Genomic DNA, 24,675 nt, shown 5'->3' with positions numbered 1-24,675 from the left:
TGGAGAAGCGGTACTCCCTCCATCAGCGGGGCCTGCGACTGGCCCCGGGTAGTCTTCCTAGAGCAGAGCAGGCTGTGGTCCTCGGGGCCATGAGGGCTGAGGGACAGCCCTTTCCCCTCGCAGTTTCGAGCGAGATGAGAGTCTCGGTGTATTTTCTGGCTCTGCTAGTGGGGCCGGGCCCTCTTACTCTGCTGCCCAGGTCTGATCCTTTTCTTGAGGTTTTGTGTTCTTTTCTGAAAGAAACTAGGGACAGTGGGAAGCAAATTCATTTGCTCATAGAGCTCGCATGGGTCCATCTGGTTCTGCTATGCTGCAGGCTATGACTAATAGTGGAAGACGGAATGGGATGCTCCTGGGGTCCTGGAAGGGGACATGCCACCCGGTACACCTGGGGTAGCCAATGGACAACCCCTCACCCCACCATGGGAGCACTCCCAGAAAAGTCCTGACTGTGGAAATGTGCTGCAGAAGGGAGAGGACACTGTGCATTTTCCATCTTCTGAGGTCAAAAAAAAAAACCAAAAAACAAAAAACAATAGAACTGATGGCTTAATCTTCCTGATCATTAAGGTGGAATGCTCTGGGACACCCGAGAATGGACTCAGGACACTTCAGGATCTCTTTTGGGCTGCAGACTTTGTGGAATTTGGATCTTTGGGGGAATAATTTTTAAAAGGAACTGCACACAGGTGACCTAAATTCACACTTTGCTTTGAGATCCAGTTTGAAGTAGGATGATGTCAGTTTCTTCCTTCCTCTTTGATATAAGGGGGTTTATTATTCTGGGCTGTATAGTTTGGAGAAGTTTGGAATGTCGAGTACTTCCTGATCAAGCTTCGTGTTTTCAGTGTTGAGAGCCAGGTTTCATTTCTCTGTAAGGTGTTTGCTGTACAGGAGTGTCCGGGGTCTGTCCCTGGTGACGTGTCTCCCACCCGCTGTGTGTCCACACACAGACCCTTTGGGCCTGAAGTTCTCAGCGTCTTCACTCTTTAAGGAGAACAGTGGCCCCGCCGCAGAGACTTGGACCTGCGAGAGGTCATGAGGAACCGTTAAAGTCGTTGAACACTATAAAAATTGGGGGTGTAGCAGTCTGGATGAGAGAGGAGTTTGGGGGAGAATGGATATACGTATACGTATGGCTGAGCCCCTTTGCTGTCCACCGGCAACCTTCACAGCGTTGTTAATCAGCTATGCCCCAGTAAAAAATAAAACATTAAAAATACGAGGGTGCTGATATTAAAGCCGACAGACGACTTCCTCGGCTGCTGGTAAATACAGCGAGCGACGGTATTGCTGGGGAGGTCAGCAGTTAGGAAACAATGACTTGCTGGATTTTTACAGTAAAGTCTTGAAACCATGATTTCATTCAGCCCTGACTTTTGGGTGCAGCTTTGCTTTCCTTCCCTTTCATTTTTATTTCAAGTCAGGACTCATCAGGATTAGGTTGCTTTAAGACAAGGCATAGGAGATGTTCGAGATGACTGAACACAGGAGTGACTTCCATGCTCCTGTCTGGTGCTATTGCTGATTTCTAGAACTTGCCCTGCCTGAGTCGTTCCCTCTATTGAGATTCTTCCCGGAGTGCTGTCTTCCCTGGGCTCTTCCCCTGTACCTACTCTTCCCTACTCCCCTCACCTCCTCTCCTTGCCCTCCCGCCCCACCACGCCTGGACACATTCCTGTCCCTCCCCATGGTCCCCGGCACTAAGGTCCATAGCATTATTTTGATCCTTTATAATCTCTTAGATTGTATAGTTTCCTATATTTCTGCCCATCCCATTTAAAATTCTAGTTATGTATTTTAGACTTAAATATAGCGGAAAGTTCAGTGTGCAGTGCATATGGCTAATTATAACATCCATATGTTAAAAGCAATGGATAGTAAATGTATACTGTCATCTCCTTTTAAAATTGGGAATTTCAGGAAGACTGGAACTGGGAACTTCCCTGGTGGTCCAGTGGTCGGGACCTCGCCTTCCCATGCAGGGCGTGCGGGTTCAATCCCTGGTCGGGGCATAAGGGCCCACATGCCTCCTGTCAAAAAACCAAAACGTAAACAGAAGCAGTATGGTAACAGATTTAATAAAGACTGAAAAATGGCCCACATCCAAAAAAGTTTTTTTTTTAAAGAATAGGACAGGACCATTTCCTTTGTCTAACTTCCGTGACACTGCAGGGGTCATGAATGTTACTAATAGTTAAGTCTCAAATCAAAAATCCTGGAGCTGAAAGGTAAGTTACTAGTAGTCACTTTTTACCTTACCTGGGGAATACGGCACGGTGGAAGGAGAGGCTCTGCAGTCGTCTGACTATTGTTCAGTTGCCCGGTTGTGTCCAACTCTTTGTGACCTCATGGACTGCAGCATCCCAGGCCTCCCTGTCCCTTACCATCTCCCGGAGTTTGCCCAAGTTCGTGTCCATTGCATCGCTGATGCCGTCTCATCTAGCCGTCTCATCTTCTGACGCCCTCTTCTGCCTCCAATCTTTCCCAGCATCAGGTAGGAATTGGCTAAGACACAGGGATGCGGGAGACCACATCCCGGCAACTAGTCCCTTGGGTGCTGCTTGACCACTCCCAGTCCAGGTGGCTCTGTCTCTCAAGAAATGTGTTCCATTTCTAACGGTTCCCACTGTTGGAATCATGCCATCACACTGCACTCTGCTGCTCTCTGATTGCCTTCGCCCGGGGGGTCTGAGGGCTTCTCTGGTGGCTCAGATGGTAGAATCTGCTTGCAGTGTGGGAGACCTGGGTTCGATCCCTGAGTTTGGAACATACCCTGGAGAAGGGAATAGCAACCCACTCCAGTATTCTTGCCTGGAGAATCCCATGGACAGAGGAGCCTGGTGGGCTACATACAGTCCGTGGGGTTGCAAAGATTCGGACAGAGGGGTCTGACCTCTGCCCTGTGTGGCTGTACAGGATAGCCAGCATTTTCCTACCCTTGGCAGCCCCTCCCCCACTCTGGCTGAGCATCCTGGCTCCCACAGCCCTTCCTTGTTAGCATGGCCTTTAGCCCCTCTCCTGCTGTGGGTCACCCTGGACACCTTCGGTCTTTCTGTCTGATATCTGTGGTCTCTGAACATGATCTGCTAGGTGAACAGTCTTCCTCGTATGGAATTCCTGTTACAGAGCCTACAATCGCATCAAGTTGGCAGGCATTTCATGTCGCAGATTTTTACTAAGTTTGCAAGCTGTTAAATTCCTATTTCTCCCCCCCACCCCCATCCACAGATGCACAAGAATTATTTTATTACCACTGTAATGATTTAATTGTCTGGCAATAAGCTACGCCTATTGAAAGTAAAGTCACACATTAAATTACATGTACACTTATACCGATTTTGATATATGCGTACATCCACAAAACCATCACCATGACCCAGATAATGAACATTTCCTTAACTTCCAAAAGTCTCTCTTCCAAAACTTTTTCCACCGCTGCACTGCTGGCGATCAGTAGTCACTAATCTACTTTCTGTCACCATAAACAGAAACTTCCTTTAAGATATGTCGCCCTCATTCTGTACTTGCACAATTGATTTTTTTATGTGCTGAGCAGGATTCAGTTACCTGTATTAAATTTGACCTTTTGTGCTGCGCTTCGTTATTCCAGGGTATCTCTTTGGCTCCTGATTTTCGCATTTGATATATTAGGTCTCCCTGGCTTGGCGCATGTGCAAATTTAACAGATCTTTTGTCTCTGTCCTTATCTATTGGTGAGGAGGTATTAATCTGGCTGGATTCCTGTAACTTCCTGGGAGCAGTCCTTTTACTAAGAACCGATCCTTTGAGCTATTAAACCTAAAAATTAAGTCGAGTCCTTACCTGTATTTTAAATCGGATTAAAAGCTGTGCCCACTGGATTGGTCAGATGTGATTTTTCTGGGTGAGGGGGGCTCATGAGTGAGGAGGTGGGCAAAGGAGACGCTAGTGAGCACCCCCAGCCTCACCGCTTCCTGCCCGTGTTTCACCTGGTTGTGCTCTTCCATCTGAGGCGCCTCCTCCATTTGCTCAGCTGCGGCAGGAGGACGCGAGTGTGTCCTTCCGTCCTCAGGTTATTGTAAGAAGTAGCCGGCGCTCCTCACAAGTGAGCCTGGGCCATGACTGAGCGCCGGGTGGGGCCCAGCGGACGCCCCTGCGCCCGCCCCCCGGGTCCTGCTTATGACACAGCCTGGCCCCGCTGTCAGAGTGACGCTCGTCCCCACACACCAGCTGCTTTCGGAACTCACAGTGGTGCTGACATGTGAATAAGATTTCGTTTTACAGGGTGTCTGAAATAATTTTCAGTTGAAGAAGCTAATAAAATGTGAAGCCTAGCAGGATGAAATGACATTTCTGTTTACATCGTGATAATGTCTTTCACGCCATGTTAGCCACTCTTTCTCTTTTAGCTGCATAGTTTTATGTTTATATCCCGAAAGACAGAGTGTCTATGGATGTCACCTGCTAATGAGTACATGTTTAGTAGGAAAGGAAGATGCCAAGAGGCGAGGCGGCTCAGCTTCCAGGGATAGGACCGTCTGGGTTCTCAGAACGCAGGAGCTGTGGGACCTTGGCAAGCCACTTAATCTCACTTTGCACCAGTGCCCGCGTCTTTAAAACAGGGATGCATATTGTGGCAAAATCATCAGGTTGCCAGAATTAAATGAATTGATAAGTGAAGAGTTCTTAGAATGATTTCTGGAACAGAGTTGAGTGCTCAATAAGTGTTTGATCTAGTGATGGTGGTAGTGATAGCCTGGTGATAATACTGATGAGTCAACAGTAAGTAATGTCATTATCATCTCATAGCATCCAAAGGAAGGAAGTGCTGGGAGGAGACATCAGTGCTGAGCAGGATTTCCTTTATATGTCAGCCAGAAGACAGGTGGTCCTTCAGGGCCAAGGGAATAGCAGAAAGGCTGGCCATTTTGTGTGATTAATAATGTTCTTTTGGCCTTTTTTATAGGCTTATGTGTGAAATTAGAATTATGGAAGTTTAATAGGTGGTTGCCAATCTGTCTAGAGGAAATACAGCATCAATTGCAGTGTCTAAAGCTGTCTTTTGTCATATGCAGGAAGCCAACAGCTTTGAGTTTTGAACTTAGAGTGAAGTTAAACTGTTACTGACTCAGCCACCCCTAGAATAGTGTTAGAATGTGGACACCACTGCCCTTCGGTGATGGCATCTGTAAGTTTGTGTGTATGTGCGCTAAGTCCCTTGAGTTGTGTCCAACTCTTTGCAACCCCATGGGCTATACTCCGCCAGGCTCCTCTGTCCATGGGATTCTCCAGGCAAGAATACTATCAGTCAGTCAGTTCAGTCGCTTAGTCGTGTCCAACTGTTTGCGACCCCATGAATCACAGCACGCCAGGCTTCCCTGTCCATCACCATCTCCCAGAGTTCACTCAAACTCACATCTATCGAGTCAGTGATGCCATCCAGCCATCTCATCCTCTGTCATCCCCTTCTCCTCCTGCCCCCAATCCCTCCCAGCATCAGGGTAATGAGTCAACTCTTCGCATCAGGTGGCCAAAGTACTGGAGTTTCAGCTTTAGCATCAATTCTTCCAAGGAACACCCAGGACTGATCTCCTTTAGAATGGACTGGTTGGATCTCCTTGCAGTTCAAGGGACTCTCAAGAGTCTTCTCCAACACCACACTTCAAAAGCATCAATTCTTCGGCACTCAGCTTTCTTCACAGTCCAACTCTCACATCCATACATGACCACTGGAAAAACCATAGCCTTGACTAGACGGACCTTTGTTGGCACAGTAATGTCCCTGCTTTTTAATATGCTGTCTAGGTTGGTCATAACCTTTCTTCCAAGGAGTAAGCATCTTTTAATTTCATGGCTGCAATCCCCCCAAAAATGAAGTCTGACACTGTTTCCCCATCTATTTCCTGTGAAGTGATGGGACCAGATGTCATGATCTTCGTTTTCTGAATGTTGAGCTTTAAGCCAATTTTTTCACTCTCCTCTTTCACTTTCACAAGAGGCTTTTTAGTTCCTCTTCACTTTCTACCATAAGGGTGGTGTCATCTGCATATCTGAGGTGACTGATATTTCTCCCGGCAATCTTGATTCCAGCCTGTGCTTCTTCCAGCCCTTGGTTGCTATTTCCTCCTGCAGGGGATCTTCCCAAGCCAAGGATCAAACCTGGGTCTTCTGCATTGCAAGTGGGTTCTTTACCGCTGAGCCACCTGGGAAGCCCCATCTGTAAACTTAAGCAAAAGGAAAGTAATAATGGGACACCGCAGGAATGGAGCAATTATTCGGTTGTTTTATGGGCATTTGCTTGAGAGACAGCCTGCCCACCATCACTAACTAAGCACATGCTGAAGTCTGGAAAGCAGCTGTTCACAAGAGCGTGGAAGTGAGACCCAGTCTGTCCTGGTCCCTGTGGTGGTGCATCAGTTGTTAGAGCATCAGTCTTCAGACAGCTGGGCACGTTGAGTTTTGGAAGATTCATTGGAGTGCGGGAACAAAATTTTAGAACCTTACCTTTTCACAGTCTTTTGAGATTTAAAATCCTGTTGGTGCGTCTCTTATAATGTGCACAGTGTATTAATACAGTAGCTTAGAAATTAATTTATAAATTCATATTTCTGGGGGAGCTGGCTCACAGGTTTCCTTATAGATAGGGAAAAAGAGAAAACTGGTTTAGTGGCCAGGGCAGTGTTTAAAGCCATACATAGAGGCAGTGGTCTTTGTGGACTAGTTCATGGTCCACAGAGGACATCTGGCCCCTGGCCCCTGGCCCCCTGCTGTGGCTCTTCTTGGAGTGCTACAGTGGGGAGAAGGTGAGAGAAGGCGGCTGGCTCAGTGCAGGCCTTCCCTGTCATGGGGCATAAAGCATGTCTCTATTCCTACCGATGTCACATTAGTAGACTGGGTTAAAGAGCATTGCTCTCTTGAAAACATATTTATGACCATTTGTAAATTAGATAGCCAGTGGAAATTTGCTGTATGATGCAGGGAGCTCAAATCTGGTGCTCTGTGACAACCTGTGTGGCTGTGCTTATGTGTGTCTGCGCTTATGTGTGTCTGCCTCTTTGTGACCCGATGGGCTGTAACCCACAAGGCTCCTCTGTCCGTGGGGATTCTCCAGGCAAGAATACTGGAGTGGGTTGCCTTGCCCTCCCCCAGGGGATCTTCCCAGCCCAGGGATCGAACCCAGGTGCCCTGCACTGCAGGTGGATTCTTTACCATCTGAGCCACAGGGAAGCCCCTGTGACCATCTAGAGGGGTGAAATGGGGAGGGAGGTGGGAGGGAGGGTCAAGAGGGAGAGGACATACCTATGCCTGTGACTGATTCATGCTGATGTGTGGCAGAAACCAATGCAATGTTGTAAAGCAATAATCTTCCAATTAAAAATAAGTAAGTTTAAATTTTAAAAAAGAGCGCTGCTCTCTTAGTAGCTCTCTGATTACATTAGAACACAGGTTCCAGGGTAACAACGGACAGTGTTTTGTCTCGAAAAAGAAGAAAGCCTTGGGGAGGTCCTTTATAAAGGAGATGAGTTGTCAGAATTGAATCCTAGCACGGTCCTTGCCCATGGAAGGAATGTGCAGAGGCTCCCTCAGGGGCTTCATTTCAGAGGCGCAGAGGAAATCTACCCACCCCCCACCCCAACACACACACACCTGCTTTACTGAATCAAAAGTTCATGGGTGAAACCAAAGTATCTTTTCAAACTCTACAACTGATTCAGAAACTCTCTTCTTTGGACACCTGTTTCGGGAACTTTTAAAATAGATGAGTCTCTCTGATCTGGGGGATCCAGAACTGGTGCCCACAAAAAGAATCCATGTCACTGGTGTTAAGAGTCTCCTCAGTCTTTAAGCTCTGCCTGGTTGCTTTCAGCATCTCAATAGGAATTAAGAATCTGAGAGTAGACTTCGATCAAGGGAAGAAGTTACGGAATTTGAAAGCTTGATAGAACTGGGGAGAGAAGTCTTTGGATCCTCCAAATTTAGCAGATGCCTAGCTTTCTGCAGTGACTCTCAACCCTGCCTGCACAGGAAAATTACCTGGAAGGTTCTAAACTACCCGTGCCCAGGCCTCACCCCCAGAGGTCAGGTTAATCACGTGGTGCTCAGGTTGCTATAAACACTCCCAGATGCTATCTTAGTGAAGCTGGGTTAAGAACTTTGTTGAAACCACCTGTGTAACGTAGGTGCGCCACCTGGTCTTTGTCACCAGCAGAGTTTCAGGGAGTGAGGGGACGCTTTTGTGCCTGGGGAGCATTGTAGAAAGTGCACAGGGTATGCAGCATGTCCAAGAGAAAGCCCTGCACTAGTGTCCTTTAGAATCAGTGGACAGATTTAAAAGCAAATGCTTTTTGAGTCTGCCTGGCTCCTGCCCCCATCATAGATCAATGATTTTGGAAGCCAGAGGAGGGGCACCTACAGCCAAAACATGTTGGAAATTAATTCAGTCCTCTGTATTCCCAGAACTAGAGAACAAAATGCCTCATGAGTAATGACCTGCTTTAAAGAGATATCCCTTTTGGTTGAAAAGGGAGTTAACCTTCTTCTGAAGAGCAAGTAACAGAGTATTTAGAAGTATGGGGTGTCTTTTTAGAAAATGCCTTGAACCTAGTAGCAGAGCGATGAAGAGCCAGGGGGACATCCTAGTATCCAGCACTTGCTAATTAGTTATCCTTAGAGGCTAACAGGACTTTACCCCAACCCTGTGCTTACGGAGAGGTTCCTGGGGACATCTTAATAAATGCTGGTGTGGGGACTATGTGGTGTCTAGCTGCATTTAGCTTAAACGTGTAGTACCAGCCTTCAGTTAAGATATTGGGGATCAATAAACGCTCACTCCAGTTGGTTCTGCTTCCCCACTGGGTCGTTGGGCTCCTAGAGTTTTATTCCATTTGTCTTTGCACATATTGATCCATCATAATTGCCTGGTGTGTAGGAACTCTAGCTCAGCAACCCAAGGCAGAGATTTTTCTTCCCAGTTGTATGAGGTTGTCATTTCTACAGTGCTGTTCACTTTACTTGCTTGTATTTGTAGATCCTGTTATTTTGCAGAGTATATGTTCATGAAACGCACAGAATTTTTAAGAGTTATGCACTTGGAGTTGGAAAGCTTTTGAGGTCATATTATCTAGGACAGGAGTTCCTTTTCAGCATCATCAGTATTGTGGTACTTAGTCTTTCTGGAAAGTTCTAGACCCCCTCATTCCACTGTTTGAAACTTAGGGGTGAGCAGATATCTTACTGTCATTTACTCCCACCCTGGACAGTTTCTGCCTCTCTTCTGGGGTAGCCAGCAGAGCAGATTGGTATGGGAATGTACCTTTAGTCTTTTCTTCACTAAGCAAGACTCTTTCTGGTCTGGTTAGCATTCCTCATGTTCAGAATCCTGTTTGTTTTCCTTTGATACATTCCAGTCTTTCAGTATACCTCATGAAATGTGGCATCTGTAATTAAGCTAAGAGTGCAGATCTAGGCTGACCGGAGAAGAAGGTGGTGGCTGTCTCCTACTATCCTGGGACATAAATACTTAGGTGCTGCATTAATGGAAGTTTACTAATAGTTTCTTGCTGTGATGATTGACAATGAGTCAACCAAAATCGTCCAGTGCATCCCATCCACACCGTGGTTCTGGATGATGATCACACTTTGGTACCAACCATTGTGAGGTCTGTTGTGGACCTGCCATGGTTGTAGACCCTGTCCAGATCACATTGCTAAGTGGCACTGTCCATTTAAGCATAGAGGTTACCAGAAGCCTCTCCCGGTTCCCCTCACTTCACAACCCGAGTTCTCTTTGTCTATGACTTAACAGTGAAACCAATGTTCACTTTCCCCTAAGCCTGGCTCTTGATTTCAAGAGTAGAAGTTTAACAAACTTTTAATTAATTTCTCACAATAGCAGGCAGAATTCCAAGACAATTACCATGCTAGGTACTAAAAAGTCATGTTCAGTCAGTCAGAAGGTGAACTTTGGCACTTTCCCTTTGTATTTAGTACATGTTAGTGGAGCAGTCGTGTCCAACTCTTTGTGACCCCATGACTGTAGCCTGCCAGGGTCCTCTGTCCATGGAATTCTTCAGGCAAGCATACTGGAGTGGGTTGTCATTCCCTTCTCCAGGGGATCCTTCCAACAGGGATTGAACCCAGGTCTCCCACATTGCAGGTGGATTCTTTACCGTCTGAGCCACCAGGAAACCCTTTGTCTTTGCCTTCCTGTTGTAACAATCCTGATCATTTGGATACAAATGAATGCCTTGATTTGAGGCAGGAGAAGGCTATGTAAAGGAAATGTAAAAGAGAAAAGTACATTAGTGTGTCTCAAAACTCTTTCCCTACTTTGTTGATGTGCATGACAACTTAGAATGTTCTTTAAGATCATAAATGAGGTATGAGCAGTACTTTATTGTTATTGGGGCACTAAATTGTATAGGTTTGTCAGGGTAACACGGAAGTCACGCATCTTGCCTAAGGCACGTAGCTGGCAGTTAGCAGGGTTGATGGGACCCTGGGCCCCCTAATTCCCAACTCCATGCTCTTGGCCACTCTGGTCTCCTGCCTCCTTGGAAAAGATGTTTCCTGGGTTTCTGGCTTGGGAAACTGGGTAGATAGACGTTATACTTGCTGAGACCACAAAGATAGGGGAAGGGTATAGGAGGTGCTTTTTATTTGGGAGTTGTCTCATTCATGGTCCCCCACCCCTGATATCCAAATAAAGCTATCTAGTGGTTGAGTCTGTGACAGAATTGAGAAAGGTCTTGGTCTATAGGTGGGGCTTAAAGCCTTGGGAATGGATGATGTCATCCTGGGAGAGACAGTTGAGACAAGTTCCCAAAAATCTAACCCCAAGGAAACTGGGCATTTGGAGATCTGGTGGAGGAAGAAGAACCTAAAGGAGGTGATGATCACCCCTTAAAGGTGATGGGGTTTATGCCTTCTTCTTAGGAGCAGTTGGAAATGTAGGTACGAGTCTTATTAGGCACAAATGGGGTGGAAGCGTGGAGCCCACTGATTGGGCAGTGCACTGATGGTGTTACCGCCTTGACCGGATGTGCCTTAGGAACCAGGAGCAGCCTGCAATGGGCCTGGCGGTCCTGTGCAGCCAAGAATTGCCCCCCATCCTGCCTTCCATTGCTCTGCCCCCAAATGCTCAACATGATCCTTCACATCCTTTGTACCCCTCACGTTTATACCGCCCTTAGTTCTCAGGTGTCTTTGGTCTCCCTTACTTCATGGCTCCCGAAAGGTGGGCTGTTGAGACCTGAGGCTCTGAGGGGCTTGACCAACGTCCCCAGGCTCGTGAGAGGCAGAACCGGTGCTGGAGTTCCTTTTGCTGCTGCAGGGCCCCTGCTGTTTCGCCCCCTTCGGTGTGTCTGTATGGCTGAATCTGGAGAACCTGGGTTTGTAGCAGAATGCCCGCAGCGGGGCTGGGCCTGCACTAATGAATTTGCTCCATCCGATGGGAAGTTTTCACGGCTGCTGCGTGCTGGTGTCTGCTGGGAGGCTGTGTGAGCTGCCCTGTTGGACGCCTGACTCTTCTCTGTGGATGACCATAGAGCAGCAGATAATTCATCCTTGGTGGATGCCCATATATGTACTCTAGAGTGCAGAGCCTGCAGTGGGTCTCAAGCAAATACTGTCTTTGCTTTTCCCCTGTTCTTATCATGTCTCTGCACATTTGATGTACCCCATCTCTGTGTATGTGGGCAACTTCTGGGTGAACCTAAAGAATGCTCTGGGTACCAAAGTGTCTGCCCTGGAGATGTCCGCAGCCCTTTAAATTCTCAGAGTAGATGAGTAACTATTTAATATTAACTAGATGGCTGACCAAAATTCTCCTGCATAAAAATATCTGTCTCCTTGGCATATCACTTTATTTAAAGTGTTACTCTATTTCTCAGCTATGACTCAAAAAAACTATTAAAATACATGTGTTATCTGAAAGAGAAAATGTCCTGTATGTCACAACTTTCAAATATACCTCGAGTCTAATGCCTTCCATTTCTACCACCACGGCTGAGTTTAGGGTCTCACCTTCCATTTGAGTTACTGCTGCGGCCTCTGAACAGGCCTCAGTCTTGCCTGTGTTTCTTTTTTTACCTCCCAAGTCCACCCCCTATGCTACAGGGGAGGAAGAAGTGTTACACATGTTTCTGTTCATGTTAATGGTTTCAGAATGTTAAAATGCTGATGGGAAGGAACTAGCTGGGGGAGAGAGGTTGACAGTTGGGAGGAGTTGGGGAGACAGAGAAAGGGGATAACTGGTAGTGGAATCCCAGACACTACCAGCTTTGGTGGGATCCAGGGCCAAGACACTGAAATTAGCTCTAAAAAGGTGGTGGGGGTGGTTGTTCAGTCACTTAATCATGTCCAACTCGCATGCCAGGCTCCCCTGCCCTTCATGTCTCCCAGAGTTTACTCAAACTCACGTCCATTGAGTCGATGAAGCCATCCAACCATCTTGTCCTCTTTCACCTCCTTCTCTTCCTGCCCTCAATCTCTCCTGGCATCAGGGTCTTTTCCAGTGAGTTGGCTCTTTGCATCAGGTGGCCCAAGTATTGGAGCTTCAGCTAGTATCAGCATCAGTCCTTCCAATGAATATTGGAAGACATGGGGGTGGGATCCAGAGCCAAGATGCTGACATTTACCTCCAAGAAAGTAGGATTCTCCAGTTGTTGGAGAAAAAGCAGAGAAAAGCTGGGTGCTGATGCTGCAGGAAGATTGATAGACATGGTGTCAGGAAGTTGAACTGTTCCAGGCTTCTTCCTTTCAATTCCTGTTATCTTAGCACATGGTAGGTACTGACATGTTGGGCGAATCACATGTGGACTTTAATGTCTCTCAGAATGGAGATGTGCCCAGGGAATCCCTAGATAGGAATAAGTCACATTGACTCAGGGAAAAGAAAGCTTGAACCTGAACCTGGTGTGTGTGCTGTGAACTTACTGATGCACAGTCGGGTGAGCAGCCAGATGAGGTGCCTGAACCTCTGGAGGGACAGATGCTAAGGCGGCGGCGATGGCGCTGCAGCATTTCCAGGGAGCCTGCGGCAGGTGCCCTTGGTGAGCAGGAGTGTGGCGTTGGAGGCGCGGTGGATCTGGCACCTCTGCTTGGTCGGTGGCTATAGTCTCTCCCCCAGGTCCCCTTGCACTTGTCACAGGTGGGATAGAGAGAGAATCAGATTTTGACAGCTGCATGCATGCGTAGATATTTTTCTGTCTAACCTGTTTATTTTACAGAAGATGAAATGAAGTGTCAAGGAGGAGAGGAGACTGGCTGGGCCCTGTCCTGAATTTGTGCTGGGGCCCCAGGGTACTAGACCCCAAGGCCAGTACTCCTTTTAGCCTTCAGTGGAAGGGCCAGCTCCCTGGGCCATAGTCAGACCTATAGATCTTCCTGCGCGTGTGTGTGTGTGTCTGTGTGTGTGTGTGTCTGTGTGTGTGTTGATATGAACTGAAAATGACCTCACGCCTCATGCTTCTCATGCTTGACCAAGATGATCATCAGATTTGACCCTTCATGATGAATGTGAGACTTTTCTCAAACACATGGCCTCAAAGAAATAAGTTTTAAATTGTACACGGAATGAAAAACCTAAGAAATTAAAACATTAACATCTTTTATTTTTAAGACTTTTTAAGAACAAGATTGAAAGGAAGGTACAGAGATTTACCATTTAGCCTCTGCCCCCATACATATATTCAGTTCAGTTCAGTCACTCAGTTGTGTCCGACTCTTTGCGACCCCATGAATTGCAGCACGCCAGGCCTCCCTGTCCATCACCAACTCCCAGACTTCACTCAAACTCATGTGCATCAAGTCAGTGATGCCATCCAGCTACCTCACCCTCTCTCATCCCCTTCTCCTCCTGCCCCCAATCCCTCCCAGCATCAGAGTCTTTTCCAATGAGTCAACTCTTCACATGAGGTGGCCAAAGTACTGGAGTTTCAGCTTCAGCATCATTCCTTCCAAAGAAATCCCAGGGCTGATCTCCTTCAGAATGGACTGGTTGGATCTCCTTGCAGTCCAAGGGACTCTCAAGAGTCTTCTCCAACACCACAGTTCAAAAGCATCAATTCTTTGGTGCTCAGCCTTCTTCACAGTCCAACTCTCACATCCATACATGACCACAGGAAAAACCATAGCCTTGACTAGACGGACCTTTGTTGGCAAAGTAATGTCTCTGCTTTTTAATATGCTATCTAGGTTGGTCATAACTTTTCTTCCAAGGAGTAAGCGTCTTTTAATTTCATGGCTGCAATCACCACCTGCAGTGATTTTGGAGCCCCCCAAAATAAAATCTGACACTGTTTCCCCATCTATTTCCCATGAAGTTATGGGACCAGGTGCCATGATCTTCGTTTTCTGAATGTTGAGCTTTAAGCCAACTTTTTCACTGTTCTCTTTCACTTTCATCAAGAGGCTTTTTAGTTCTTCTTCACTTTCTACCATAAGGGTGATGTCATCTGCATATCTGAGGTGATTGATATTTCTCCCAGCAATCTTGATTCCAGCTTGTGCTTCTTCCAGACCAGTGTTTCCTATAATGTACTCTGCATATAAGTTAAATAAGCAGGGTGACAATATACAGCCTTGACATACTCCTTTTCCCATTTGGAACCAGTGTGTTGTTCCATGTCCAGTTCTAACTATTGCTTCCTGACCTGCATATAGGTTTCTCAAGAGGCAGGTCAAATGGTCTGGTATTCCCATCTCTTTCAGAATTTTCTACAGTTTATTGTGATCCACACAGTCAAAGGCTTTGGCATAGTCAATAAAGCAGAAGTAGATGTTTTTCTGGAACTCTCTTGCTTTTTCGATGATCCAGTGGATGTTGGCAATTTGATCTCTGGTTCCTCTGCCTTTTCTAAAACCAGCTTGAACACCTGGAAGTTCATGGTTCACGTATTGCTAAAGCCTAGCTTGGAGAATTTAGCCTCCCTCATTATCCACATCCGCCGCCAGAGTGGTCCATTTGTTACAACTGATGAACCTATATTGACTCATCATAAGTGTGTAAAGCCTGTAGTTTACCTTAGGGTTCATACTTGGTGTCATTCTTGGTGTTGTATACTCTATAGGTTTGAACAAATGTGTGATGACATGTATCCATCATTATGGTGTCATGTGGAATATTGTTACTGTCCTAATAAAAAGGACAGTGCTTTACCTATGCTTTACCTAATCATCCTCCAGCACCCCTATCAACTGCTGATCTTTTGACAGTCTCCGTAGCTATATCTTTTCTAGAATGCCATATAGTTGGAATTGTACAGTAAGAAGCCTTTTCAGATTGGCTTCTTTAGTTGAGTAATATGCATTTAATTATCCTCCATTGTCTTTTCATGGCTTGATATCTCATTTCTTTTTAGCACTGATTAATATTCCATTTTCTGGATATGCTATAGTTTATCCATTCACCTGTTGAAGAGCATCTTAGTTGCTTCCAAGTTGGGGCAATTATGAATAAAGCTGCTGGAAACAGCTGTTTGCAGGTTTTTGCATGGATATAAGTTTTCAATCAATGTATCTTTTAAAGGAACATGCTACATGCAAATGTAAAGTTTTTCATGGCATAAGGAAAGTACACTAAAATGGATAGAAGTATCATCAAACAAAAGGATATGAGTGAGTGAAGGGGGAAAAAACCATTCTAAAAGCATCCCATTTGAACTCATATTTGAGGTTGGATGATCAAAACAGAAACAAAAGAGCTACCTGAATCAGTCAGTTCAGTCGCTTAGTCATGGCCGACTCTTTGCGACCCCATGAATCGCAGGACGCCAGGCCTCCCTGTCCATCACCAACTCCCGGAGTTCACTCAGACTCACGTCCATCAAGTCAGTGATGCCATCCAGCCATCTCATCCTCTGTCGTCCCCTTCTCCTCCTGCTCCCAATCCCTCCCAGCATCAAAGTCTTTTCCAATGAGTCAGCTCTTCACATGAGGTGGCCAGAGTACTGGAGTTTCAGCTTTAGCATCATTCCTTCCAAAGAAATCCCAGGGCTGATCTCCTTTAGGATGGATTGGTTGGATCTCCTTGCAGTCCAAGGGACTCTCAAGAGTCTTCTCCAACATCACAGTTCAAAAGCATCAATTCTTCGGCACTCAGCCTTCTTCACAGTCCAACTCTCACATCCATACATGACCACAGGAAAAACCATAGCCTTGACTAGACGGACCTTTGTTGGCAAAGTAATGTCTCTGCTTTTGAATGTGCTATCTAGGTTGGTCATAACTTTTCTTCCAGGGAGTAAGCGTCTTTTAATTTCATGGCTGCGGTCACCATCTGCAGTGATTTTTAGTCGTATTGAAATTCCCATATCAGGTCCTATGTTAAGAGATGCTTGACTTTCCCAAATTGAAAGTTTAACATTGTGGTGTGTTTTAGGAGTTAGGAAAGTCAAATCAGTCTACAGTCAGTTTCTTTTAGCAGTTGATAAATACTTGACATAAAAAGTGTACTGTTTTATTTGTGAGATAAAATACCTCAGAATTAAGGAATTTAATTAATCCATCTTAGCTAATTAAAAATGGCACCAAAAATAACTTATTAGAGACTGAAGAGATTAGAATTGTTCCTGAATAGTATGCTATCTTACCTTTTACAGTTAATCGTAACCAAAAGGCCGAGAAGTGATTGCTCTCACCTTTTGACTCAACAGGTAGATTTTGATGAGCTCAAAATGAAGGGGATTTTCAGTGCCTATCCTTCAAGTATGCAAAGCTATGCATACTTTCAAGTATGCAAAGTATCCTTCAAATATGCAAAGCTTCTATTATAACCAAGAAAAATTTAAGCATGTTCACACTAAACACTGTATGTGAATATTTCTATTTACCTGTAATGCCCCCCAAAGTGGCAACAACCCAAATGTCCTCCAAATGAAAAATGAAAAAAGTGTTATATCTGTAGAACAGAGTGTTGTTCGGCCTTAAAAATTAGGAGAGAAGACCTGACACATGCAGCAACATGGATAAACTTCGAAAACATTGCACTAAATGAAAGACCATTCAGAAGACCGTGGTTCCCTTCACATGAAAGTTCAGAATAGGGAGAGGCAGAGAGTGGATTAGTGAATGCCTGGCGTCAGGGGGACCGATGGGAAGTGACTGGGAATGGACAGAGCTTCTTTTTGTAGTGACGACAAAGTTCTCAAATTGATTTTGGTGATGGTTGTACAATTCTGTGAACATAGTAAAAATCATTGAATTTATACAGTTTAAATGGGTGAACCATATGATATTTGAATCATATCTCAGTAAAGCTGTTACCTCCCCCCCCCAAAAAAAATAAAAGGCAGAAAGCAGATGTAGAGATGCTATTTTATAGAAAAGGTGAGCAGGAACTACATTTCTGAAATGGGAACACTTGATATCATCATACTAGACTTGATAAATGAGGTTGAGACAGGTGGGGTGAGAACAGGGCGATAACTGTAAATAATACTATGTTATGAAGAATCCTGTCCAAAAATATTTGTTTGTAGTTCAGTAGGTATACACCACCTGGAGAAGAATTCAGTACCATACATGTTAACCAATATGCATATAAATCTTTTTATTTAAAAGAGGGTTTCTCCAAGTTGTAAGCCTGATTTATAAATTTAAGCTTCATTAAGTATAAAACAAGGGTTTAACAAGAAAACATTTAGGTCTTGAGTTCATATAGGACTAGATCCTGAGAGTCAGGCACAGCAAAGAAATGAAGCTGGAAGAGAAGAGGATTAAAGAGGAAACATTTGAGCAGCTGGGCGGAAAGGCCCATCTCAGACTCGAGCTTGTCAGCTCTCTGAACTTGCTTTCCTGGGTTCTGAAGGCCTTGCCCGCTGCCTGACACCTCTCATCTTTGGCCCTTTCCCTGTGTCCCTTTTCCATGAGTCAAGAAGCCTGAACATGACTCAGCAAAATGCACCAGGCTGTGGTTGCTGAGCATGTTGGCCGAGTAAGCCTCCCAGTCTTGGAGCTTTGTAGTACTTCCAGGCCCCGGAGGAGACCATGGTATCAGCAAGAATGTTAGGATGCTCCAGGTCAGCATTTTTATGAATATGGGGTGGAGTACAATCTTGGCACTCAGATCAGAGAAGGAAAACTTGTTCCTTCCAGCGGGAGCACCTCCTTCCAGTGGGAGCATCTCCTTCCACGGGTGATGCTCACTCACAGTGGGAGTGCAGGGAGGAGTGCTCCAGTAGATGAGGTGATAACATGTGACTACCTGGGTCCTCACAGATAGGTGGTAACTGACTCCCCGGAAGCTGGGCTTCCCTCTCCCTGAGCACACCTGCTGCTCCAGTAGTGTCTGTAATTTACCATTTAAAACTGTGGGTCTTGATAAATGGCGCTAAAAATAACACTAAAAGACTTCACCATTTGGGATTTTTGCAACTGACAAGGGGCTTTTTCACAACCATTACTAAAAACAGCCAGATCGCAGCATTTAAGCTTTATTAAAGGAAAGCCTAGAATTTTTTTTTTTTTTTTTTTTTAACGATTTGAACAGCAAGCAAATTCTGGTCCTGGGAGTATTTGAGGATTATTTTAATTAAATTACCTAGCCCTTAAAGCCTGCGAATATCAGAACTCAAAATCTTCCCAAAGTCAATTAGCTGCATTAAACAGTCCTTCTGCTTGTAGGGAGATATTGTCGAATTTTTGACACAAAAGGAAGTTTATTGTAACATAGGATTCTTTTCCCCACAATAAGGAAGGTTTTTGCATAAACTACTCTGAACTGCTCCCCCTCCCCCCAGCTTATCCTTCGAGAAAAGACAAGGGGAAACTCTCCTAAATTGCCATCCCGTGAAGCTACTGCACAGCTAATTCCTAACTCTGAGCTTCTCTTCCGTCGCTGAAAACTTGTAGCTCTTGGTAAAGATGAACCTGAAGGCAATCGACATTGACATCTAACAAGTTTCTCCAGGGGTCTTCCTCTCGGGTCTCAGCCCTCTTGGATCTTAGACTGTTGGAGTTCTCTTCTGTACTTTGCAGCACAATGCTGTCTTTTGTTCTAGGTGTGCTGGGTGTCCCTCTGAGTGTCAGCTCCTCAAGGGAGCTGTTTTCATGTACTTACTTGGAAAGCTCAGAATGGGACCCCATGCAGGTATGTCGTAAAGAATTGCCACCTGACTGGTGGACAGCTGAGTCCCCTTTCCCATCACCATGGTTTTTTTTTTTTTTTTCCCTCCCCTTTTGACTGCTGAGAGGTTTGTAGACACTCAAGTTGGGTGTAAAGATTCCTGATTCAGAAGTTGAACTGTAATTCGTGGGTTCTTGCCCTCACTGACCCACCACCCTGTCAGACAGCATGTAGGCTGTAACCTCTGGGAAGTGTTGAGTGCCACACCCTTGGCTGGGCTTGACTGAGGAGGGGGATGGAGCCATGGGGACTTTGTCAAGGAAACCTTGGCTTTGGATAAGGTACTTTCTTCCACTTTGTACAGGTTATTGGGCCTGGAAAGTGGGTGAGAGCGTATTGCGTAACCTGCCTCCCGTGGTCAGCAGGAGGGTAAACTGAAGTTGTAGATGTGATCGTGTTGTAGAGTTGACATTGACTGCTGTGAACTTTGATCATCCCTGTTACCTAGGTTTTCTGTTGGGTAACTCTTGGCCACTTACAATATAAAAAGGCCTTGAGAGAGGGCAGGGAAGTGAGCAATCAGTAGGTACTATCTGTCAAGATCTCAGTTACTCTCTCACCCAGCGCTGTAACTGCAGGTCCTGGGTGCAGGTTATCCTCTCCAGAAGATAGTCGATTTTGGGCCTGAAGCTGCTGTTGCGGAAGTTCAGAACTTGATATAAGTGTACAGCTGATGCTTGAACAATGTGGGGTTTGGGGCGCAAACTCTCTGCACGGATGACATCCACGTATAACTTAGAGTTGGCTCCTGCCGTCCATGGATGCTCCCATTTAACCTGCCACGAGTTGTCCAGTACTGTAGTATTTACTTGGAGAAGGCAATGGCACCCCACTCCAGTACTCCTGCCTGGAAAATCCCATGGATGGAGGAGCCTGGTAGGCTGCAGTCCATCGGGTCGCGAAGAGTCGGACACGACTGAGCGGCTTCACTTTGACTTTTCACTTTCATACATTGGAGAAGGAAATGGCAACCCACTCCAGTATTCTTGCCTAGAGAATCCCAGGGATGGGGGAGCCTGGTGGGCTGCCATCAATGGGGTTGCACAGAGTCAGACACGACTGAAGCGACTTAGCAGCAGCAGCAGCAGCAGCAGCAGCAGTATTTACTACTGAAAAGAATGTCTGTGTGTCCCTGTTCCCATGCAGTTCACACCTGTTGCTGAAGGGCCAGCTGTAGTTGGTTCACTTATTAAAATGGTTTCATCTGCCATCTTAATGGCCCACGGAGTGGATGCAGGTGGGGAAGATGCCTTGGCTGAGCTCACAGGAGTGGGGCTGGCACATTGAGACCTGCAGGTAGCATTTCCCAGATGAGACAGATCTAAGAATGTATTGAAAGTGTGAGCTGAGAGAAGGGAGAAGCCTTTCTCAATTTTACTTTTGTTAGGGATACTTTTGAGAGCCATGAGTTTTCCTGACAGCATAATGAATTATTGACTTGCTTTCCATTATTAGGTCTTTCAGCCCATTAAAGTGAGTCTTTCTTTAGAGGACTCAGAAGTGGTTAGAGACCCACTGGGTATTCTAGGACCCATAGACTTGGGATGTTGTACTAAAGAAACCCATGAATGAGTGTGCTACTGGTAAATAACCAGAGCTACCATTCAGGTGCATTTGCTCTGAACCCAGCAGTTCCATGTAGATAATTCCAACACTATCTACTAAGCTGTGAGGTCAGTTCTGTCTTTGCTTGAATGCCTTCAGTTTGAAGCAGATTGTTTTATGAAGTGACCTCTCATGTGCTTGAACACATGATGTGTTTGAAGGGTCCTTGCGTCATAGAGTGCTGGGCTGGATGTCCAAGCTTGTGCCCTCAGTGGTCTAATTTTTTTAAGCTGTGTAGGGAAAACACTGTGAAGGTAGAGCCTTTATTTTTATAACTGAATAGACCTCACAGCAGAATTAGCCTGATACGTTTAATGATGTTCATAATCATTGTGCTACATGATAATTTAGGCATAAATATTAAGTAGCTGACACAAATGACTGCAATTAGTAGTGCCCTTCTGTAGCCAGACTCTCTTTTGCTTCTCTTTTTTCACTTAGAGCATGTTCACTCATCGTGAACTGTTGAATGTCTCTGGGCACCAGCCTCTGGTTGGTCCTCAGTCTGCCCTGGGGCCTGTCAGCTGCTAACATAGCGGGGCGCTTTCCCACCTCCACTCGATCCTGAGTGTCTCATACGTGAAAGGCTGGACGGTTTCTGGGCCAGGAGGCTGGGGTGGTTGCATTTAGGAGAGGAAGGCTACCGAAGAAGCTAAACCCTGTGAGAGCCTCTCCAGTGGGGACCTGTCAGAGCCTTTGTAGCAGCTGGAGGGTGAGATGGATCTGCAGACACTGTCTCTTGAGCCAGCTTTTTTCCCTCTAGAATAGACTCCCCAGAACAACTAAAGCAGATTTGGCCTTAGGCCCAGGTGCTATATAATTTCATGGCCACATGAGAAAATCATGAACTTTCAAACCAGCCAAGGGATAATGATGCTGGGTGCTCAGACCAGCAGCATCAATATCACTCAGGAACTTACTAGAAAGTACACCTCAAAATCCTTGCCCTGCTAAGGGCGATGTTGGACTGTTCAGGGCAATAAGATGCAGACACTGTGAGAGTGTCAGTCTCAAAGTGTGAGCTTTGAGGCCTGAAAGTTTATATACCAACTTGTGCTACGATGTATTCCAGTGGAGATAACCTTGCCCCTTATCCTAGGAGTCTCTGAAATCTACCTCCCACCTCTATCAGCGCACTTAGTGATGTTTCTTATTGGCCCTTGAAAAATGCAGCAGGACTGACAAAACGTGCGCATGGTTTCCTTGAAAGTCATTGTCATTAATGCTGTGCAAAGAGGCATGATTTTGCAATCAGGAAAAGAAAACCATTTTTTAAAAGGGAAGGAGGTACTCTTAACCATTTTTGTTCCATTTGAAACATTTAAATGTGTCAAATATAATATGTATAATTGCAAAGGACTGATTATACTGAACTTATCAAATTATTTTGGGAGTTTGTGATAAAGTAAATATAAGGTATGGTTAATGCATTAGTGGCAGATCTAATAATAACCATAATTTTGAAGTGGTGATGAGTGTAAATATTTAATGATATCTGCAGCAACTGTAATATAATATGGTGTCAAAGTCACTGCTGCTGCTGCTAAGTCGCTTCAGCCATGTCCGACTCTATGTGACCCCATAGACGGCAGCCCACTAGGCTTCTCTGTCTCTGGGATTCTCCAGGCAAGAATACTAGAGTGGATTGGCATTTCCTTCTCCAATGCATGAAAGTGAAAAGCAAAAGTGAAGTCGCTCTGTCGTGCCCGACTCTTAGCGACCCCATGGACTGCAGCCCACCAGGCTCCTCCGTCCATGGGATTTTCCAGGCAAGAGGAGTGGGGTGCCAAGATAGGTCCTGCTAATTCTGCTCCCTGTTTTTGACTATTCTTTTTTGTTTATTTTTTAAACTGAAGTATAGTTGATCTGGGGCTTCCCTGATGACTCACATGATGAAGGATCTGCCTGCAATGCAGGGGACCCAGTTTCAATCCCTGGATTCGGAAGATCCCCTGGAGAAGGGAATGGCAACCCACTCCAGTATTCTTGCCTGGAGAATTCCATGGACAGAAGCTACAGTCCATGGGGTTGCAAAGAGTTGGACGTGACTGAGGGACTAACACAGCTGATTTACAGTGTTATGTTAGTTTCTGGTATATAGCAAAGTGATCTCGTTATACATGTATATATATTTTTTTCTGATTCTTTTCCATTATAGGTTATTGCAAGATATTGAATATAATTCTCTGTACCATATAGTAGGACCTATATCATATGTGTAACAGTGTGTGTCTGTTAATCCAGTGTGTATCCCTCCCCACTTGCCCCTTTGGTAATCATAAGTTTGTCTTCTGTGTCTGTGTGTCTGTTTTATAAATAAGTTCATTTGTGTAATTTTTTTAGATTTCACGTTTGGCTATATTCTTAATTGGCAGAAATGTTAAAATTGTTAGAATTTAGTAAAACTAAATGGAGCCGTGCTTTTTATTCCGTTTAAGTTCATGATGCCCCTGAGTTCTATTCGTGAGCGTGTTGGGAATTTGTAGAGCCCAGGTGCAGAACGCTGGAGTGAAGCTCTGAGTCTCCCCGCTCATAGGCGCTGGCAGGCTGCAGCGCGCTCTGCCCTGCTCACGCATCTGTGCGCTTCTGACTCCAGTGCTGACCGGCCTGCACTGTTGCTGCCACTGGGTGGATATCAGTCACGTAAGTCTAGTCAATGAGGACGCTGTACTTTGATTTCTAAGTGACTTGTAATAAACCATTAACTGGAACTTAGACTTAAATGTTAAGGCTCCTATAGTTTACAGCCAGGAAGAATGGTTAAAAAACTCACACATTACGAACTGTTTAGCCTCTTAAAGTTAGTCTTTGTTTTAAGGTCAGTGTTACATGATATTAGGCTAATAGCAACCATAAATAAGTTACAAGGTATTTGAATGTCTACAAGTACCTGAATATATTTATTCGTGACCCGTTTAGTTAAGCTGTTGAGCAGTGGTTCTTAATCCTAGCAGAACTAATGTTGTAGCAGAACATCAGAATCCTTGTGGAATTAAAACAAAACAAACTTCTGGGCTCTACCCCAGACGTTGTGATCCAGGCGATCTGTTGTGGGATCCACCGGGGGAGCTTCCTGAGCGCCACATGTGTGTGCTTCTAGTGTGCAGCCAGGGCTGAACAAGCGATGGTTCTTTGTAGTCCAGTCGTTGCCAGAGGCCATGACTTGCCTGTTGGGGTCCGAGTGCCCTAAACTTCACCCTCTTCCTGGAACACCATTTCTCTCTTTTGCATAGCCTGGCGCCTCTGCCTGGAATGGCCTCTTGGGATAAATCACCAAGGGCCTGGGATGCTGAGGGTCCTGATGCAGACAGGCCCCAGTGTCTCATGAGAGGTGCTCAGTGGGACCCACGTGTGTGCTTGCTCAGCTGTGTCTGACCCTTCTCAACCCCACAGACTGTAGCCTGCTGGGCTCCTCTGTCCATGGAATTCTCCAGGCAAGAATACTGAAATGGGTTGCCATGCCCTCCTCTAGGGGATCTTTCCAATCCAGGGATTGAACTCACATCTGACTTATGTATGTTCAAATGAGTGTTTTGGAAATATCTTTCCAGCGGCAATGAGGAGAATGGATTGAGTAGGGGCTGACGTAGGCAGGGGAGGACCGGTTACGATACTGTGAAAGGACCAGGAAAGAAAGGATGAGGGACAGGACTTAGGGGATGGATTAAAAAGAGGATCGAGGCAGTACAGTCAACTTTGCCTGGTGGTGTAAGGAGCAGAAAAGAGTCAAAGGCCCTTCCCAAGTCCCCGTCCCATTGCCGTGTGGGGTGCCAAGCCATGTGCTTGAGGAGTAAGGACAAGGAGCAGACTGGAGGGCGGGTGGGGAGCTTGGTCCTGGGTATGGAGGCTTTGAGGGGAGAGCTGTGCAGCCTCTGTGTGTCACTGTTGCTGCACATATGTGCTTGGCTCTTGGGAGAGATCTGGGTTGGGGTGTAAATCTGAGAGTGGACAGCTTTGGGGTG

At 45.7% G+C, this 24,675-nt stretch overlaps 1 protein-coding gene across 3 annotated transcripts in view; it reads left to right on the top strand.

Moving 5' to 3' along the window:
- Positions 1-24,675, top strand: part of MYO5B (myosin VB) — a 337,450-nt gene that overhangs the window by 165,718 nt on the left and 147,057 nt on the right. The gene's annotated exons all lie outside the window — the stretch shown is intronic.

The sequence above is a fragment of the Ovis aries genome, chromosome 23 (genome assembly GCF_016772045.2).
Source record: "Ovis aries strain OAR_USU_Benz2616 breed Rambouillet chromosome 23, ARS-UI_Ramb_v3.0, whole genome shotgun sequence".
Classification (NCBI taxonomy): domain Eukaryota; kingdom Metazoa; phylum Chordata; class Mammalia; order Artiodactyla; family Bovidae; genus Ovis; species Ovis aries.
Note: the sequence above shows the minus strand (reverse complement) of the source record. Positions and strands in the feature narration are given on the sequence as shown.